We start from the raw sequence: 9240 nt of genomic DNA, 5'->3' as shown, positions 1-9240 counted from the left end.
ACAATGATTGTAGTTAACATTGTGTTAAGATTTAAGTTGCCTGCATACAAGGCCCTGAAGCACAGGTGGAGAGCCTACAGATGAGCTGTTAGCAACCTGTGCAACTTAGGAATGCTCTAGTATTTAATTCACTTTAACGCAGTTTCAACAGTATACCGAGTGACTGGGACAAGAAAAAGAAGCCAAAGGAAGAAACACGTAATATTTATAAGCAGTAAGATATTTGAAGTGCAATATGTGTCTGGGTAAGAAAGCAATTTAGAATGAGATTATGATATTTAGATGTGGTAAAAACAACACGGAATTCGGTCTGCAAAGCAAATACACCATCAGAACTAACGAGGCATTTTAGTTTTGTTTTACATGAAAGATTTCTGTTTATTACAAGATGAGTTAACTTATACATCTTTAGCAATACATGTTCTTCTCATGTCATTGAAAAGTGCCAAAAAGAAAAAATGTGCTGAATTAAAGAAACAATTAACACCAAATGCGTTTTAAGCTGATACAGAACACCCAATTAGTCTGAAATGAATATTTGGAAAATGATATTTAAATAAGTTTACATTTATCATGCACACTTGTTAAAACTTTCACTTGCAGTTATTTCACAGATAATTTTGTATTAATCAACAAAACAAACTCCCACATTCCATTGAGCAAATTTATCCTGGGAGCATAATGTGAAGTTGTTTGCTTATTATTCTCAGCAGTTTAGTAATTGTCTCTTCTGCATAGAATCAAAATGTGAATTAACACTTTGAATTATGTTGGAATACATTTTAAGAGCAGAGTGGAAAGCATGATTTGTTTCTCAGAACCAAGATTTTATGAAAGAGAGAGTAAAGAGAGGAAATACGAAGACAGACAAAAGAAGTCAATTTTTTTTTTCAGGTCAAACAGATGTAATTTTTAAAAGATAATTAAAATTTATTGGAGATAAGGCACAGAAAGAAATGGACAGGATTCACTCAAGGAAAACTGCATTAGGTTTAAAAGTATCACAAATGAAAACGTCAACACTTTAATAATCATTAGTATTCTGTATGAAGGTCATCAAATTGAAAGGCAAAAGCTCAAATAAAATTATCTTGTTGATGCTCTTATACATATACTAAGCTACTTAAAATTATTGATATTTTGCATTTTCCAGTAATTCAATTAAAATATTCAGGTTAAAATTGCACGAAATTAAACAAGTAGCTGCTAAGAACAAACTCAAATAAAAAGCTGAAAACGTTACATTGAATTAGGGTCAGGATTTCACTATACAGCTTTGTTAAAAAGTCTAAAATGAAGTGGACAGTAGTATAATGTCCAACGATTTTCATAATCATAAACATATATACATATTCAGGCGTGTGTAGGAAAATGAGATTCAGAGAGGTTAGGTAATTCATTTCAGGCCATTTGGAAGTGCTGGAATGTAATTTACAACTCAACTTGCTTTTTACGTTCTAATTTAAGTTCTATTCTTAATTGCTTCTCATGGACTTGGTGGAAAATTTTGCTTTCATTGCAATATGGAGTTGGCTGCTGCTTTCTCTAGGTTCCTTGTATTCATGAGATTGCATGCATACAGAGTTCAGAACATGTGCTATCTTTACATCACTTTAATATTAGCCTTACTTAAAGAGAAATAGCATGAAATAAACATATGTTAATATATTCCAAATGAAATACATAATTGAATGCTATGCAAACATTTTTTTAACATCAAAGTAACCTTAGGGGTGACTAGCCTCTAAATGTAAGTCCAGCCCCTTTCCTTCTTCTTAAAGGAAACACATTGTAGCTACAAAGCAAATGTGAAATAAACCACCAGACAAGAATCTGAAGGTTTTAACTTACTTTCAGATAGAGAGTCAGATAATTTAGGAACAAACAATGACCTCTTCCTGTCCTTGGATCACCTCTGTTTCAGCCAGTGTCCTAACTATAGATCATTTTTATTGTCCAGAAAGCACCGTTCACTCAGCTGCGGGAGACATGTATCTGAATGTAGAAAAGACTTTTAGATGTGAACTTGAAATACGAAATTGTTTTTTTTTTTTCCTCTTAAAATTGGCTAAAAACTGCAGGCTTCTTAAGTCATAGTCACTGGCATGATTCTCCATTTGGAAGGTGCAAATATTTCAGTTGTTTAAAAAAACTAATTTTTGAAAAAAAAAATCACATTTTCCACAACAGAAGCATCTCATACACCTTCCACAACAGAGCACAGGTGTAGGCATGCAAGAAGCTCTTGAATCATAGAGGTGAGTGCTAGGTGGAAGATGAACAGCCGTCTCGGAATTCCATCCTCTGATGGCTTCCTTCGCATTTCTAATTTTTTAGAATACAGAATCTTGGGCCCGGCGGTGTGACCTAGCGGCCAAAGTCCTCGCCTTGAAAGCCCCGGGATCCCATATGGGCGCCGGTTCTAATCCCGGCAGCTCCACTTCCCATCCAGCTCCCTGCTTGTGGCCTGGGAAAGCAGGAGAGGACGGCCCAATGCCTTGGGACCCTGCACTCATGTGGGAGACTTAGAAGAGGTTCCCGGCTTTGGAACGGCACAGCACCGGCTGTTGCGGCTCACTTGGGGAGTGAATCATCGGATGGAAGATCTTCCTCTCTGTCTCTCCTCCTCTCTGTATATCTGACTTTGTAATAAAAATAAATAAATCTTTTAAAAAAAAGAATACAGAATCTTAAGGATTTTTGATACCACAGAGTTGTATCCGTAAGCTTATTATTTTGGTCATTAAAATTCTACTTTTTGGTCCATGCTTTATTAACTTATTCATGATTTCTAATTTTGTTGTGATTAAGGATTTTTATAGTGTTTAAAGGAATTTTATAAAAGTGTTCAGTGAGTTATTTCTGCTTTAGTGAAGACATGGAAACCCAGCGGATGAAAGATAGTTCCATAATCACAAAGCATTACATTTCAAAGTAGTTACCAACTCTGAGTGATGTACTGCTATCTGTCTTGCCTCCGGTATTTCTATAGGTGCTACTAAGAAGAGCCTGAAATCATGTCTCTACTTCTGCATGTCCTGCCTCACTTCTTACTTCCACTGTCACCTTAACCTAGAGTCAACGTAGTTGTTATTATCATATAAGCATGTATTCGAAATTCTAAATAATAACCATCCTTTCCAACACCAACGGAGCATTTGCATCAACCTTGGAAATTTAGCCAAACTAGATGTCATAAATAGCAATTAATATCAACATAAAGTAAAAGTAGAAGAAATGAAAGTCTGTTCATGAAGAGGAATACACACATTCCATTCCAAGTAAGACATACTGATACTAAGGATGTCTAATGAGCTTATCAAGAGGTAGGAAAGAAGTTTCACACAATTCTGTATGACTTGCATTTGCCCTCTGACAATGGTAGATAACATGAATTACGGGGTGCCTTTAGGTGGTTGCTTCCAGGGCATAAAAACCAGCGGCTCTAAATATGTCATGAAACCTACGACTACCCATGCCACAAGGGACTGGTTATAATGAGTAATGTTGCATTTCATTTCATTATTTCTCCTTAAAACATATTTCATTCACATATCTGGCTCAAGTTTTATTTGAAAAAAAAAAAAAAAGAATTATTTCAGGTTTCCAGGATGCTCATCATGTAATAGAGCAAAGACTAACAAAATAATATTTCCTAAACAGAAAATCTTACTTTGTGGTTACTATAGTGATGTTTGATATAAAAAATATTTTAAATATTTATATATAAAATCTTAGGTTATTTTTACATCTCAGCTTTTAAAATGGTTTCCTCCATATTTACTAAATAAATTATTCATATTTCTACCCACTTCTTTTTAAATATATATAATATGGGGAGATTATTTGGCTAGATCTGAGATAGATTTGACTAACTTAATCTAATGAATGTAGAAACAATTTCTGGTATCAGTGTTGAAAAACAGCAGATTCGTAGTCTTATTGATTTATATGTGATCTTTTTCCCCACTTGTAACAGTTCATGCTTCTTCATTTTGGCTAAAAATACTACTTTGGTGAGGATATGCTACGGAATTTTCTATGACCTAAAATGGTAAATAATATTTTGTACCTAGTAGTTTATGTAAGGTAACATTTAAATATCTCCTATACCCTAATAATTTACCTTTTAGTAACTGTCAGGGGGAGCAAAAAATAAGGCTCATTAATGCCAAATATGCTTTATGTTCTTCTGTTGATACTTCTAGCAACCCTAAAAAGAGGTACTTTTCACAATCATTTTTTGTAGCTAAGCACACTAAGGCAGGAAGTTGAAGTAAGACACAGCTTACCAAATGGCACAGCAGAGAGTCAGATTGGGTCTAGCTTCAGAAGATAACGCTTCAGCACTGAGCTATGCTGCTTCTCCTATATCAGAAGATAAATACGAGCTCATTATATAATTCAGACAGGAAAATAATTTGCATTTTCAGAGAGTGCTTATCTTATTTCAGCCGTAAGAATTCCAAACTGCTCCCAAGTCTCTGCACTTTATGAAAGCTATCTTACGTTTGTACTAGGTCATTATAAAAATGAGAATTGATCTCATTTTCTTCAGTTAAATATATGCCTTTAACTGAAATTTGGATAATTTAGTACTTTTGATAAAATATTGTTTATTTGAAAAGCAGAGCAAGAGAGACAGGAGATAGGGAGAATGATTTTTATCCATTTGTACACTCCGTAAATGGATGCAACAGCCAGGTCGAGTGGGCTGAAGCAGGAGCCAGCAATTCAGATCTCCCTCAGTAAGTGGCAGGACCACAAGTACTTGAACCATCGTTTTTTGCCTCCCAGGGAACATTAGCAGGAAGCTGTGCTAGTAAGAATCAAACCAGAGTTCTGATACATGATGCTTACGACACAAGCAGAGGTTTAACCTGCTGTATCACAAGGCTGACCCCTTCCTTCTTTGCTCCTATCCCTTTTTGCAATACTCCTAGGCAATGTCATCTAAAGAAAGTTCTACACAAAGTATATGTATATGCTGTGGTAACTCAAGACAAGTCAGCTGCAATTTCTTGAGATGCTCTGTCTGTAGGATTAGCCATCTCCAACTTGATTTGCCATAATACGTTGAGTGAGAACTAATAAACCCATATGAATTATGTTGCTCTTCTGTTTATAGCAGGATCAAATCTGTACTCCTAAACATGACGTGCAAAGCCACAAATGAGCAGGACTTTGGTTTCCTCTTAATTCACTATCATTGCACCCCTCCCCTACACACACACACACACACACACACACACACACACACACACACAGTCTACTGATCTTTCGCTTTTGGCATCTACTAACCCTGCATGAGCAGCTAGCTCCTGAGCCACATTCAGATCATATGTCAAGCAGGACTATTTAAGGATTCCTTTGTCCATTCTTAAATTCAGGCAAGTTTCCTATACTTTTTCGATCTTTGCACTCAAAGTACAATGTTGTCGCTCGTATTATTTATACAAAGGGAACAAATTTCATGTACTTAATATATAGCTTAAAGAACATTTCTTATACTTCCCTTCTCCCTCCCTTTCTACCCCTTTTTCTTCTTTTCTTCTTCTTCTATTTTTTAGAACAAAGCACTTACATTTTCTTTGTAATCACAAGCTTAACCCTCCATCTGATTGCCTAGTCCCCATCCAGTTTTAAGCTCAGGGAAGATGCAGCTCTGGCGCTCACGTTAGCTCCACAGGCTGACAGTACAGCTGAAGCACTACACAGCAAACGCTTCATGGCTAGCTGCAGGAGAATAAAGTGATGCCTAAAGTAAGATTTTTTAACTTTGCAAAACCCTATCTTATCTTGGCATAAAATTGTAGGACATTTAATTTTCACATATACCTCAGAATTGGCTGCACTATGCTGATATAAAGGATTTAAAAATTTTATAGTTTCAAAGTTCAAAGTGATACAAGGGATATTGTGGTATCACCTTAAGGTATTCCCCAGAAAATCCCTAAGATATCCAAATAGTTGTCAGCTAAGCAGAAACTTCTTATTGCATAACATAGATTGACTATTTTATAATACGGATTATTTTCTAAAGCATAGAAAAAAATGTTACTTTTTAAAGCAGCTCTGGTTTAACTTGTATAACCCATCTATTCCTCCCAAAAATATAGGATCTGCATGTTTTCATGGGTTTTTTTCAAATTTCAATCATTTTTTAAAATAGCTCTTTACTCAGATTTTTCTTGTGGATATGCACATGTCAGGAAAGTTAAAATGCACAAAAAGAGGTGTGTTTTATCATTAAACTGATGAAGTCTAAATGCTGCTATGTGAAATCTCTTTCTACTTATAGCTATATTAAATACTGGTCTTACCACTGTAAATAAGTCCAGACAACATTTTTTCTCTGTGGATTCTATGCAGGGCTGCATTTCTATTCTGACACAAACATTATACATTCCAATTAATTTCCCCATAACGCTATTTTGGTGTTTTTCAATATCTTAAGAGCCCTAAAGAAAAAAAAAAACCCTATTGTTATATAATATATTATGGCTTCAAATTTCTGCTTCTCAATTTCATTGAGAAAAGCTATCATACAATCTAACTTCTTGTTATTATTTTTTGAAAAAATGAAATTTTGTTTCTACCAAGTTAATGCTACACCAAAAAATATCAAATTCTTGTGTACATAATTGTTAGACTCTCAGTAGCTCTACTTGATATGTCTTTGAAGAACATAACATTGAAAAATCAACACTCCTTAATGGCATTGTAGTTTCATGGATATTTTGAAATATGCTATTGTTAAGTGGTAAAAAGCTTAAAACCACTGCTCTTTAAGATAACTCAGAATCACAAAAACTCACAGAGAAGTAAACACCCTAGAGATGTTACGTTTTATACATAATTGTCAAAGGGAAAACATTTTAAATGACTTTAATATTGAATAATTTACATCTAGTAATCTGGATACATCAGGACTTGATGTATTAAGGGCAATTTCAAAGATAATAAAAAGTAAGTTACAGTGTAGGCCTTGATAACTATTCACCATCTATTAAAATATTTTATTTGTGTCTGCCTAAATGTTACCATGATAACAATGTCACACTGCAGAATAAGATCATTCATTTTCTTTAAAGTCGTGGACTTAATGCTTTCTTAGCTACGTAATTCACATTTCTTTGAAAGTGCTTTGTCAGTTACAGCTTTCAAGGGGCTGAAAGTAATGCTTTCTTCAGGAGTGGTAAGAAAGCAAACAAACCTGTTGAATAATAAGGTCAACGTGACATAGAGTAAGACGAGCCAGTAAATCGAAAACTAGGCTGACATTCTGGGACTAATTCAACCATCTCGCACCGGTTCCCCAGCCCGCGCAGCTGTGTAAAGCTGAGGACAAGCCTGGGCGCAGCCTCCAGGCAAGTGCCCCGAGCTCTTTCTTGGAATGTGGTCAACCGCAAAGATGGAAATGCATCCCTTCATGTTTTCCTTCTTTTTCTTTGCTTTAGTCTAGGGCAGGAAACAGATCATTGTACTTTTTGTGTGTGTTTTTGTTTTTGCTTAGCAGCAAACAAAAAGTTGCTCTTATAGCCACTGCTGTTTAATTTACCACCAATGCCACACAGCCCCATCTTGTAAATTATTAAATCTTCTTCAGTAACAAGGAAAAAAATATCTAAATGAAAAACATTTTGCTCCTTATGTTCAGGTTTTAAGACTCCATTGATTTAGACTTAAGTCTGGAGGTAAAGGTTCTATTAGCCCAAGTCCTTTTAAATAGGAATGAGATCCCACCAGAAGTCAATTCTCCGGTCAGCTTGGATTCATATTTGTGGGGGTAGACCAGTTCTGGTGGCACTGTATTCTGCACTAGGGATGATCTGTCATTTGGTTTACTGCTTCTTATTCCACGCTGGGCTTGATACAGACCAAGGAGTGTGCAGCAGAGGTGCTCAATAGCACTTTGTGCGAAGCGATAGACATTTTTTCACCAAAACTTGGAAAGTGAAATACAGTGAAATGGGAGAGTGATGCCATGCTCTTTTTCAAAAGGCTTTTTTTTTTAAAGCTTAGTTTTTAATATTAAATCCTGGTGTTGACAGTTACATTATGGGTCAACACTAGTATGAGAAATATGAAACATTCTTCAGAGAGTGTAAGATATTATCTAGAGCAATAAAACACAGCCCTGTAACTACCATTTTATATGATCTCATAATTAGGAAAAACAAGAAATTTAAATATTATTTTGGAAATAAAATGTAATCAGGTAAAAAAAAGATATAGTATGAAAACATCATTTTAAACCAAGGTAACAGTAATCATAATAAAGGATAACATCACCCACTACTCCCTGAATCCACTATTTTAAAATAAAGGGTTAGTGATATTGTTCTTATTTATTTATTTTCCTAAAACACACACATTCATTCACTTATGTTACCTAATCCATTATGAAAGGTGTCAGTCCCACAGAAGTGTATTTCCTTTGATAACTGCATAAGGGAAATATTAAAATATTTTTGTTAGGATGACATTGCATGGTAAAATGCTTTGCAGTAAATACAGACATAGATTCAAAGCAAATGAATTATAGACACTTGACTAAGTTAGGTTTAAATTTAATATTTATTTCAAAGTTATATTCATGCTGCTTTTGTCTCAGTATAATTATACTTACATAATGCTTTGCACCTGTCATATTTCATGTCAACAAATATTCAATGCTCACAATTGATTTATGTCTACTAGCAAAGCCCCACTTTCTTCAACTATAATTTTTCTTGAACTCTAAATTCTCATAAAGTACATAAGCATGTTGTTTCATGCTAATAGCAAACACCCAGTAAATATTTGTTGAATGAAAAAATGAGAAGTTTTATGTTGAGGTTTACAATACAATTTAGAGATTCTTAAATATAACAACTATTTGTGAAATTTTTTCCTAGGGAGAGAAATAACATTTATTAATCAGTGTGAAATTTTAGAACAGGAAATATAAATTATTCTTAGTAGATATAAGATGCACTTTTTTTTCTCCTATTTATGTCATTAGAGGGATTTCCAACTTGGAAAAAAGGTAGAAATTTTACAAGCAATAAAATGTAAAAGAAGATGAAGATAGGAGAAAAATGGAAGATAGAGCAATGCAGGTGTTAAGTGCAGGTGCATGCAGTGATGTAATCAGATTGACAGAGCAGCTTCGTGATATCACACAGAGAGAGAACACGTCATTGTACTCTCAGTCCACAACGACAGCTGTTCCACCTCAGAAAAGATCCCGACTTG

This window comes from Ochotona princeps, chromosome 4, assembly GCF_030435755.1.
Source record: "Ochotona princeps isolate mOchPri1 chromosome 4, mOchPri1.hap1, whole genome shotgun sequence".
Taxonomy (NCBI): Eukaryota; Metazoa; Chordata; class Mammalia; order Lagomorpha; family Ochotonidae; genus Ochotona; species Ochotona princeps.
This window is presented reverse-complemented; position numbering follows the sequence as displayed.